A 9,977-nucleotide genomic window follows, 5' to 3' on the forward strand; every position below is an offset into this window, starting at 1 on the left:
CCTAGAACCGTGTCGTGCCGTGCCCGTTCAACTACCTTGTCGTGCATGTGCCTGTGCCCGGCTAAACCATGTCGTGCCGTGCCGTGCAAGGTCAACTTTCGTGTCGTGCCCGCCCACTTCCGTGCCCCGTGCCAGTCCATGTGCCCACTAAAATCGTGTCATGTTGTGCTGTGCTCGGCCAAGATCGTGCCCGTGCCCGTCCACATGCTCACTAAGATCGTGCCGTGTCATGCCGTGCCAAGGCACGATCGTGCCCGTGTCGTGTCATGCATGTGTCGTGTCGTGCTGGTCCGGCCCGTTTGACACCCCTAAGTTAAGACAAGTCTATCGTACTTTAAACCATTCAAAAACTTCAGCATGTTCAATCACTTCCTGAATCTCATGTCCAAGTGTTTGATCAGCCAATTTAATAGTGCATTTTTTAATGGAAAAATTTGTAGAGAGCTCTTGCAACGACAATTAATTTTTTTTTGCATAAGGTATTGCTAAGAAGATTTGAACACCAATTGCTTGTGCACCAAGTGTATCTCTCTCTCATGCATGAATTACTTGAAGATCTGTCCATTTTAGTGATCCTTGATCCATTTCTTTTTCCCTTTTATTTTTTGAAAGACCAACTTGTCATATAAGTATTGTAATGAAATATATATCTTTAGATAAATATATAGAGACTTTCCCATGGTTAAAAAAACCTAGATGGCAAAATGTACAAATTTGGACAATTTATTCTTTTAGATGAGTGAAATAGAAACAAAAAGGGCATTAAGATGGTTAAGCAAGTCTTGTTACGTTAACCTTGAGGTTCGATATGCATTTATGTAGAGATGGAAGGTGGCGGTGGAGGTCACTGCTTATAGATACTCTTGGCTACTCTTTTCCTTTGGAATGACTCCCATTTTTAAATATCTTAGTATTTGTTATTGGTACATCAACTCTAATTATATCGCACGTAGTGGGTAGCCCCAAACTATGTATAAAATTTAATAGGTTTTATGAATGATTTGTTTGACAATGTATTACTGTTTAGTGATAGTCATTCATGGAATGTTTTGTGATTTTCAATAGCATCTTCAAAATTCTTTGACTAAATATTTTGTGTTCATTTAAAGTTTGTGTTTGCTTGATTTCTTGAGTAATGTCTTCAATTGAGAGTACGGGGTTTTAGTGTTAGATAGTGCAAGAAGGTTTTATACTTATCTTTGGTCAATACTTTTGTACAAGTGCCTTTAGGCACGGGCTCATTTGCTGGTATGTTTCTTAAGTTGGCTCCGTCGGACCAAAATCCCCAGGATACCTTCTACCGAAGTAATACAAGCTGTATATAACTGAAGTTTTGTTGCCAATCAGTCATTGCCGTGAGAGACGGGCACTATTTGCAAACTATGGTACTCAAGCATATAGCAAGACGCAAAGTCATTCAACAAATCCACGCACAACTTGTTATTACTTCTGAAAAAATTCCTCCTGTGACAACTGCAACAATATGGAACTCTCTAATCCAACACTACTCCCTTGGTTCCTCCCCTGAAGAAGCTATATCGCTCTTCAAACACCTCCAACTACACCAGCACCTTCCCATCTCCTTCGATAGCTACGCCTATTCTTTTCTCATCAAGACCTGTGCCATTTTGCAGCAACCCAACTTGGGTACTCAGCTCCACGGCCTCACTGTAAAAGTTGGGTTTCGATCCCACCTCTACGTGCAGACTGCTTTGGTCAACATATATGCCAATTGTGGGTTTTTGGTCGAAGCTCAGCATTATTCAACGAAATGCCTAAGCGGAACTCAATCACCTGGAATGCCTTGATTACTGGCATCATTAAGTTTGGGGAGCTTGGCCTGGCCCATTCTCTGTTTGACCGGATGCCAAATCAGGATGTTGTTTCGTTGGCTGGTATTATTGATGGGTACGCACGGATGAACCAACACGAGGTGGATTTATCCTTGTTTTGGACTATGGTTGGAAAGGGTATTAAACCAACTCAAATTACAGTCCAAGCAATTTTCCCCTCTATATGGAATCTTGGGTGTCTTGAGTCTTACTAATCAATTCATGCTTATGGGGAGAAAAGTGGGTTCAATGACTCAAATATTTGAGTTCTGAATTCGCTGGTAGATGCGTACTCTAAGTGCGAGTGCATGGAGAGTGCGGTAAAGTCTTTGGTTTCATGGATGCCAAGAAGAGGAATTTAGTTTCATGGACATCCATTATCTCTGGGTTTGCAATGCACAGAATGGGAAAGCATGCAGTGGATAGTTTTAAAAGTATGGAAGACGAGTGTTTGAAGCCAAATCGGGTAAAATTCTTGAGTATTTTGAGTGCTTGCCGTCATGGGGGGTTGGTCGAAGAGGGTCTTGAATTTTTCAGAAAGATGGTCAATGAGTGTCTAGTTGAACCTGATGTTAAGCCCTACGGTTGCTTGATTGATATGTTGGGCAGGGCAGGTTGGTTAGAGGAAACAGAGAAAATGGCTTTGCAGATTTCTCCTGAGATCACTAATGTTGTGATTTGGAGGACGTTGTTGGGAGCTTGTAGTTTCCATGGGATGTGGAGATGGTAGAGCGAGCTATGAGGAAAATACTAGAGATAGAGAGGAGATATGGTGGCGATTATGTGCTATTGTCCAACTTATTTGCTAGCTTTGGTAGGTTTGCTGATGCCGAGAATGTGAGGACACAGATGGAAGAAAAAAATGCCACTAAAGTTCCTGGCCTTAGTTTGGTCTGATAATAAAGGAAAATGGGAAATTTTTTTTTATATCCCTTCGACTTTGACTAAAAAATCATTTTGGTTCTTCACCTTTTAATTTCGGCATAAAAATACTTCGACTTTTCAATTTTTTCAACGTCATTCTTTAGAAGGAATCCGTTTTCTTTGAGTTCTGCTACGGTCGCACCGGGCCGTCTCCGGCCACTGGATGGCCAATCCAAACCGTCCAAAAATTCTAAAAAAAAATACGACGGGGCTTACGCAAGAATCAACTGCATCCGATGTGTGTAGGGTGCTTGATCCAAACACGATATTTTTCGTGTATATATGTATATATCCCTAAAGGATGACATTGAAAAAAATTGGAAAGTCGAAGTATTTTTATGCCGAAATTGTAAGGTGAAGGACCCAAATGAATTTTTGCTCAAAGTTGAAGGGATAACAAAGAAATTTTCGCAAGAAAAATTCATTCAAGTTTTCTTTTACAACAGTTTCACAGCCAGAACACCCTGGCAATCAATAATTTTGTTCGACGACAATGGTCTCCAGCAAACATTGCCAATTCGAGACAATAAAGACAATAAAAAACACAATATATGTTAAATGTAGTTCTTCCAGAACTATCAGAAACACAATTGATCTACAGGATCAATCGGATACTTCTGATTCTTACTTTTCATTACAATTTCCCTTTGGTCTTTATAGGGATGAAATATCAAGCATATAATTAATACGCTACTGTTACAACTGCGTTTCGTATTTGTAAACTTAATTTGTAGAAGAATTTAATGGCTTCAATCATTGTGAAGCTTTTTGTCACGACCTTAGCTCGCCCCTAAGGCTCTAGTCACAACAAAGCGCTAGTGATTCGATCATTAAGGCCATATCAAAGTTAAACATCTCATTAGCAAATGACTAAAGGGACTCAATTAACGAAAATCGGAAGCAAATTCCATTTTATTAAATATGCCAAAAGTAGAAGTCTTTACAAGGATCTCTAAATTGCAAACCACCCAGAGCTGTGCATATTTACATGCAAAAATGTTCACCAAGAACAATTCCCTATCTACAAGTTCACATCTACTTAGCGCGACCAAAAGAAGACTGCACATCACCACTCTATTCCCCGTTGCCTGAAAGGTGGAAAAATTCATAAGCCAAAGCTCGTATAAATGATTAATACGCAATTCACATGCTTTCCATGGACAATGATAAAACCATTTAAAAATGAATCATTTCTCATAGCAACATAGCATAGTAATGCACATCCTCTATTCATTTCATGTCTACCAGGCGTCCCCGGTAGTGGATAAGTTAAGACGTCTTTCGTTATCCGATATAATAGCCATGTCTTGCTAGCCTTTTAGCACGTGTCCCCTAGCAAGCTGGGACGTGGGAGGATGCCATTAATAGATATAAAACATGTCCACCTTTCATTGATATTCCATGGAGTTCATATCAAAGTATAAAACATCATTGAAGTGAAAAGCTTATAACAAACCATGTGTTTTGGGTATTAATCACTCACCTCGTATCCACGTGTCACCCGAACCTCCTAAGACAATTAGGAAACAAAACATGATTAGAGGATGTCAAACAAGTCTATTTTTAATGAACACAAGATCCTAGGGTAAAATTATAAAGTTACATAGCTAGCTTTAAACGAACATAATCTGCAGCTCTAACTTCAACTTAAAATCTGACTTTGCACAGGAATAACTAAGACACAATCTTTATGCATTTTTTTAGGTCTATGAATCTAGTTTCAAAATCAGAAAACGGTTCGCTATTTCGTCACTTGAACTCAAAATTATAGCCGTTTCCCCAACACGTGTTTGTGCAGTCAGCGCAGTCCGAAACTGTGCGCTGCTAGGTTACGAATTTCTGCAGAATTTAATACTTTGAATATGATCCCAAAATTTTTACCATAGACAAAAGACTCATAGAGGAACTCTATATGAAAATTTCATAATTTTTGGAGTTTAGGAACTGCCTCAACAAAAATCCCCAAAATCAGGATAGATGCAAGATTTTCAATTTTGCAGATTTTCCAAAAATTCACATCCTGTTCTTCCTACAATTTTCAACCCTTAACCCTTCCAAAATACTTTGAACTCACATCAAAACCTCACTAATCATGCTCAAACTCATAGATATAGAAGAGCTACTCCAAGAATATCAAATTCATGCATCAAAACAAGCTTTAACTTCATCAATTCAAGAGATTCAAGTGGTGTGTTCCTCCCCAAACCCAAGTTCACCTAATATATGCAAGATTCATCAATTAAACATGAAATTCAACTACTAAAGCATGAAATTCAACATACAAAACATGAATTCAAGTAGGAGATGTAAGAATTACCAAGTTAAATTTTCAATTTCAAGCCAAGCAAGGTTTCCCCTAATTTTTCCTCTCTTCTTCTTCTTCTTCTTCTTCTTCTTCTCTCTCTCTCTCTCTCTCTCTCTCTCTCTCTCTCTCTCTCTACGTTTGTGATAAGAACAAGGAAAGAACGTAGAAGCCCCTGTTTTTGTCACACCCCACTCCGGCCAGCACTCAAATGAGCCCATACCGACGTGAGGGTGCAACATCAACCACCAACCCAAACCTATAACTCAAGTTCTAGCAAATAAGTTAATCAAAAGTCATTTTATTTTATTTTTGATCCGCAAAAGTCATTTTATTGATAACGCAAAATCTATCGTTCTTATAAACACAGCGGAAGTCTCAAGAAAGCATTAAACTATACAATAAACTAAATATCTACAAAGGCTGCAACTAGATCCCTATCTACAAAATTTTGCCAAAACTCGTCCAGCCTTCCCGACGTGCTACCCTAAGCGAGGGTACAACCACACAACGATCAGCAGTGGATATCTACAACGCCTGCAAAACTGGATTCCAAAATGAAATCCGTGAGTGTTTATGAAACTTGGATGCAATTCCATATTTAAAGGTACAGCTAAAAGATAATCTCAACTTGTAACAATTATCAAGAAATAAAAAGTAACACCAGACAAGCAGCCAATAATTAAGGCATAAGCCTTTTGGCATTAAGCCAATCACCGGGCACACAGCCAATAGTTTAAGGCATAAAGCCTTTTGGCATTAAGCCAATCACCGGGCACACAACCAATAACTTAAGGCATTAAAGCCTTTTGGCATAAAGCCAATCACCGGGCACACAGCCAACAGTTCAATTCAATATAGAACAGCATCTATGAATCAAACACTCACCTCGTACTCCAAAAGAAACCTCGTACTCCAAAAGAAAGTACAACTATGGTTTCGGTGCTCCTTGATTCACCGACTCGTCACCTATCCACAAGCCAAACATTTTAGTATAGAAATACTTGAAAGGCTTGACAAATGCATTAACAATATGATGCATCAACTCGGCTACATAACAAATGCCAAACGTAAGTAAATTCACCAATTTGCATCCCAAAGCCAAGAATCTCACAAACACACTACATAGCAGAACCACCAAACAAATTCTGACTATAGTATTTTATAGGTTTAGAGTTAGACTTTGAGACTACAACCATTAGAAAGTACACTCTCAGAGCATTAATCTTGATATAAAATTTGCCCTAAACGGAGTCCGATTGACCAAGATACGCTCAAATAAAGTTACACATCTAAAACAGAAATCACAGTTCCAGCAGAACAGTCTGCGATCGAATGCTCATTAAAAATCACATACTCAATCTTTTCCAATAATTCCAACACCAAACATCACCAATTGATCAATGTTTAAGATTCATGAGAACCCATAGTCAGTAAGTACATTTAACAATGACAAAATTGATGAAGAACATGGCTCCAAAACCTGCCAGGATTTTCAGAATCACCAAACCCTGAACTTTAATTGAAAAACTGCTATAATCTATAAAGAACCACAACACAATCCATACATGTTCAGAAAGATACACGAGTCTAGTTCTTGAATCAAGAAACGGTTCGCAAAATAGACACCCGAGCAAAAAGTTATGCCCTTTTTTCCAACTTCGTGTTATTTTCTAAAAATTTAACACGATGCAATAGACTCACAGATGAACATTCAGGATTTTTTTTTCAAGAATTTAGAAGATTTCTAGGTATCTCAAATAAATTCGTCAAAAATAGGACAGATTATCATTAAGCATAATAGATTTCAAAATTCCATAGCAAGTCGAGTTCTTAACGGTTTTCAACGATTCCAACGGCTATAGAACGAGATGAGAGTGTTCTTTAAATATCAAGAAGGAATCAAAATCCAATTCACAATCAAAGAACGGGAAATCAGCCCAGAACAGAACCCTTGCAATCTGTCCCAAAATCTACTGTGCAAACACAAACATAAGTAAAAGAGACTAAAAATTACCTACTGAAATTGAGGTTCCAATCTTCCCCCGTCACTCTTCTTCCTCTTCTTCTCCACGCTGCTCTATCTCTCTCTCTCTCTCTCTCTCTCTAACGTTGAAAACCTCCCCTGATGGGTTTGTTCTTCTTCTTCTTTTTTTAATTGAAACACACACACACACACACCTCAGCACACACACGGCACACATGCACAATTCTAAAAAAAATTGCACTTTGCCCCTTTAAGTTACTAAAGTATAACGTTAAAGCACCTCAAAGATAAAGGGTGTTACAGTTTTGTTTTGCCATGCTTAGGAAAAATTATTGAGTGTGTGTGTGCCATATGCCAACTGTAGGGGGATGAAAACAATTGATGCTTCGGATCAACAGGATTGCAACGGCTTATTCATGCCTCTTCACCGGAACCCTAGCTCGTCGTCTGAACCCTAATCTGCAAAATAGACAGGGGGTGAGTGCACATTTGCCTCTCGTGGCAAAGGCCCTCCGATGCCTTTGTTAGTATCACGTACTAGAAAACTCAACCCTAATTATCAGTAGGAAAGCAATAATAATGCAATGTATTGCCTACCTTTTGCCTCTAGGTTTATCTCATATTTATAGATTTTCGTATGCTTGTTGCCCAAGCATTCCTGTTGCTACAGAATTCCTAACTCGTATAGGAAACCCAGGATATCAAGGATTCTCGTTTCCTTTATCAGTTTATGGAAAAGAGTCCTTTTAGGATTCTTTTCCATTAAGAGCCGAACATCCCATACTCGTTGGGTATCTTTCTCGGATCCTATATTCTCGGGATCTTATTCCTAAACGGAATACTATTGTTTCTGGACTCTTCCAGAATGTTCCCTCTGCTCTTACTCTCGATTGGAGCTCCTTCTTTGTTCGGCTGTCTCATGGCCGAACAGACTACCTGGACCAGGGACTTCACATGTAACTTGGTCCAAACGTAATCAAAATGTCTCCTATCTGCCGAACAGATAGTTTATACCAGTGACTTGTCATGTCATTGGCCTTTATTCAGCCAAACAGATTGCATGGACCAAGGACTTCACAAGTCATTGTTCCATATCGCTGTTCTTCATACTGCCCGGCGATAAGTCCAGTCGTATTTACCACGTGTTCCCAAACATCACGTGTTCGGTAACTAAATGCATCTGCTCGGGAATACCTCCCTACAATTGCTCCCCAGCTTCATGTATTTACCACTATTCGGGGGCAATATATGATGCTTAGAAACAAAATTCTATCTAGACCAAACTCTTTTGATCCCGTGCAGTCACAATTTCAATATCTCATTGATGCCTTTTGGCGCCTCTGTCATTATACCATCTCGAGGTAATGACTCCACGTGGCGCATATCGTACGCTTTTGCATTAAATGTGAACTGACGTTTTATCTTAACGACGTCAATACGACGTTATCTTGATCCCTTTATCCCGTTACTTAAAAGGTAACGGTGTGAGACGAGACGTTTCGTCTCCGTCTCTGGCATCTAAACCCCAGAAAGGGTTTATTTTGGATTTCACCACCCAAAAACTCCAAAACTCGCTCCCTCTCTGTCTAGAAACCAGGAAAAAACATCCCGCCATCCGCCATCGCCGCCGTCTGCAAATTCAATTGCACTCCAGGGAATCGTCACATTATTCTTGTAAGATTCTCGTTCTTACTTCATTTCGTCTACTTAGGTTTCCCTCTGAGATCCCTCTCTCAGATTCGTGGGTTGTTTCTAGGGTTTCTATTCGTTCCCATTTCCAGTTTTGTTTTCTTCTTTTCCGAATATACTCATGGCTGATGATAATGACCATCCTCCTAGACCCAGTAAATTTAGGAAACTCTGTGAAACCCCAACTGCCATGGCGGCATTTAGGTCTGAGTATGGCATCCCTGATAATGTGGGGCTCGATCTCGCCCCTTTAGGAGCAGATAGGGATGGTGGCTCCTGGGATAGAATGTGCATCCCTATCGTGGCCATCGTCGAAGGTGGAGTCCGATTTCCCCTTCACCCACTACTCCGCCAGATCCTAAACTGGTATCGTCTCACCCCCATGCAAGTATCAACAAACGTCTTTAGGCTGATAATGGGTGTAATAGCTTTGAATAGGATTCTGGGGACCCAGTTAGGAATTTGGGATATTCAGTGGTGGTACAGTATTGTACTAAACCCTGACTATAATACCTACTATTTCAAAGTTAGAAGGGCAGAAAAGCGCTTCGTGCTCAATCTGCCAGATTCTGCTCGTGACCACGAGATCGACTTCCTCTATGTGACTGGAGCATTCGAGCCTTTAGGGGAAGATGGCCAAGTGCTAGGGCTCCATTGCCCCCACATATGGGGTTATCCACGTATGCTCTTGCTTTTCATCTTTTGCAATTTCTTCATTTACTGCTTTCTCGTAGCTTTCAATGTGCTTAATGTTGGTTTTAAAACTCTAATCTTGCAGCTGAGAACGTTAACAAACGTCCTAGACGTGAGCCGAGCTACGTCCGAACAGAGGACATAAACAAGATCTTAAAATACACAGGAGAACCAGGTACTCGAACAGCTGGTCGGGGTCGAGACGCTGACGTACTGCTGGGATACGACCCTTCATACAGAGGGGTCATTGATAGAAGACTTGCCCATCCCAGCATCAGTACTGCTTCTACGTCCACATCAACTGTTCTGCAACAACGCATTTCAAGACTTCAAGCTGGGGTTACTGTTGCTGGTCAACCTGGTGAAGTTCCCATTTCGGAAGGTGTGCCGCTTCCTCGTTTAAGACTCAGAAGATCTACTCGTGGACCAGTTTCTGAACAGCAACAACCCGAACAATTGGTTCTAAATCGTGATACCAGCCAGTCTCCCTCATCCGGTTATTCTCGATCACCAGGTACAATGACCCGTCAACCTCTTAACCTGAGCTCTT

At 40.3% G+C, this 9,977-nt stretch overlaps 1 long non-coding RNA gene and 1 pseudogene across 1 annotated transcript; one reads left to right on the forward strand and one right to left on the reverse strand.

Annotated features, from left to right (window-relative positions):
* Positions 1-1,031: 1,031 nt before the first annotated feature.
* Positions 1,032-2,729, forward strand: LOC131326864 (pentatricopeptide repeat-containing protein At1g09220, mitochondrial-like; annotated as a pseudogene).
* A 2,751-nt stretch (positions 2,730-5,480) lies between these two features.
* LOC131326754 (uncharacterized) lies at positions 5,481-7,175 on the reverse strand. The gene is made up of 3 exons (XR_009200110.1): positions 7,076-7,175; positions 5,966-6,027; positions 5,481-5,603 (listed from the first exon to the last, which is right to left on the reverse strand). It is a non-coding gene; the product is annotated as an uncharacterized LOC131326754 (long non-coding RNA).
* Between the last annotated feature and the right edge of the window lie 2,802 nt (positions 7,176-9,977).

The sequence above is a fragment of the Rhododendron vialii genome, chromosome 5a (genome assembly GCF_030253575.1).
Source record: "Rhododendron vialii isolate Sample 1 chromosome 5a, ASM3025357v1".
NCBI lineage: Eukaryota > Viridiplantae > Streptophyta > Magnoliopsida > Ericales > Ericaceae > Rhododendron > Rhododendron vialii.